Genomic DNA, 2,011 nt, shown 5'->3' on the forward strand with positions numbered 1-2,011 from the left:
GGACAAGCAAGTAGTTTTTACTTCAATAGAAAGAAGGCTGAATAGATTCTAACTGGAAGTTATGTGACTCCACTGCCCCCCCCCCCACAAAAAATGGGGTCAGCAGTTTTTTCTAGGGTAGGTAGGGAACACAACATTTTTTCCTGGCCTTATAGATAATAGTTAGCTACCCAAAATGTGTAATATGTAGCAAGTTATGCCCATGTCTTCTTCTCACATCATACCAACTGTTCGACCTAAAATGTAAGTGCTGAATGTGCACCCAAGAATTCCTTTTTTTTCTGTATTGTCTTATTTGAGGGGCCAAGCAGGAGAAGATGCTGGCAGTGATACACCGTTCAGGGAGTGTTTTTCTGAGTTAGGAGAGCTGCATTGCCTACTAACAGGTACACCTCTGCTAGCAGTCACTGCTACTGCCAGCAAGGAAAAGGAAAAAGATCCAGAAGCTACTCGCCATGGAGGGATGTGTGGAACCTCTCAGATGACGAAAAAGACAAAAATCGAGAATTTTCCATAGCACTTGCCAAGAATATCAAGAATATGGTCAAATTAAAGGCCATCCTTGAAACAGAAAATAATCGTCTTTGGAAGCAAAATCGAAACAAAACAACTATCTCAATTTAAACGGGAAGATTTAAACTATCTAAAATTGCGAATTTAATCTTATTTTGAATACATTTTCCTTGTGAGAACATTTTCTTTATTTTGAAATTTTTTACGGTTTGCAAATAATAGGCCTTTTGTAACCCGATACTCTGTCGAACTCGCATAGCAACGGGAAAGAATACCCTAGCAACCGACTGTCGTGTTAAACTTGGTTTACTTACCTTTCTAATCATCATACTCAGTGGCAACAAACACGGCAAACTTATGAATAATAAGATTTGCATAACATCCGTGGCATCTTAGGGCAGAAAGCATCTTAGGGCGGCCTCCGCTAGGGTGTTTAGGTCTAAAACCTGATTGAACCTCAGAAAGTGGGTTGTTTTCAGTACAGTAAAGCTGAATATGCACAGCCCTCTTCAGAATTTTAGACACAGCCGGAAAAATACTGTAATTGTTTGGTAAACCTTGTGAATCGGTGTTACCCTCGCTCCCTTCCAATCCTCCGGAAACTAATATTTTTTTCAGTGATTCATTCAAGCTGGTTGTAAATATGTGGCGATCACCTTGGTCGCAGCATTCAAAGCCTGTTATTGAGATGGTCGAGGCCAGTAGCTTTGTTTGAATTTAGGAGTTTGAGCTCCTGTTTGACAAAGTCTGCTGTTGTTATCTTGAAAGAGAAACGAGCTAGGGATCTTCTTACGCAGACAAGGGGCTAAAAGATGACATGATTCTCTTGATAGATTTAGCCAGCTTTTCAGCTACTGTCCCAAAAATTAGTTGTTCAATTTGTTGGCTATATCCGGGGAGTAGCTCGTCTCTCCCGTGTCGTCCTTCATGCTTAGAATGCCGCTGGACTTGGATTTACCAAAAAGAGACTTGAGGAATTTTCACATATTCTTAGTTGAGCCCTTGTTTATCTCCTCGGTGTAATGGCTAAACGTTCTTGAGACAAACAGTCTTTTGTGTGATTTCTCATGTGCCTGCAGGCTTCCAAGTCCTTCACATTCCCCGTTCGTTCGCCCGTGCATCTCGTCTGGTCACGCAGGGACATAATCTCCCGAATATTGTCGGAGAGCAAGGGTGACCGTTCAGTTCCTTTGACCTTGAACTTCTTAATTGGGTAATGTTAATTACAAACTCTTTCAAAAAGAGATTTTCAGGCAGACCACATGTCCAATACAAACTCAAATACAGGCATCGTTAACCACGGGACTCTCTCGAAATTTACTATGAAGTCTTTAAAAAAATAAAGTGCCGAAATTACATTCAGGCGATTTTCTTCCGTCGACGTTCTTTCTTACTTGTGAATGAATGTAAGTTGAATAAACATGACATATTAATCAAAGGCACTGTTACTCTTTAGTCAAGCTAACAATCTGAACAAAGAGGTGTTCAATTGAGTGCT

Source organism: Branchiostoma floridae, chromosome 1, assembly GCF_000003815.2.
Source record: "Branchiostoma floridae strain S238N-H82 chromosome 1, Bfl_VNyyK, whole genome shotgun sequence".
NCBI classification, from domain to species: domain Eukaryota; kingdom Metazoa; phylum Chordata; class Leptocardii; order Amphioxiformes; family Branchiostomatidae; genus Branchiostoma; species Branchiostoma floridae.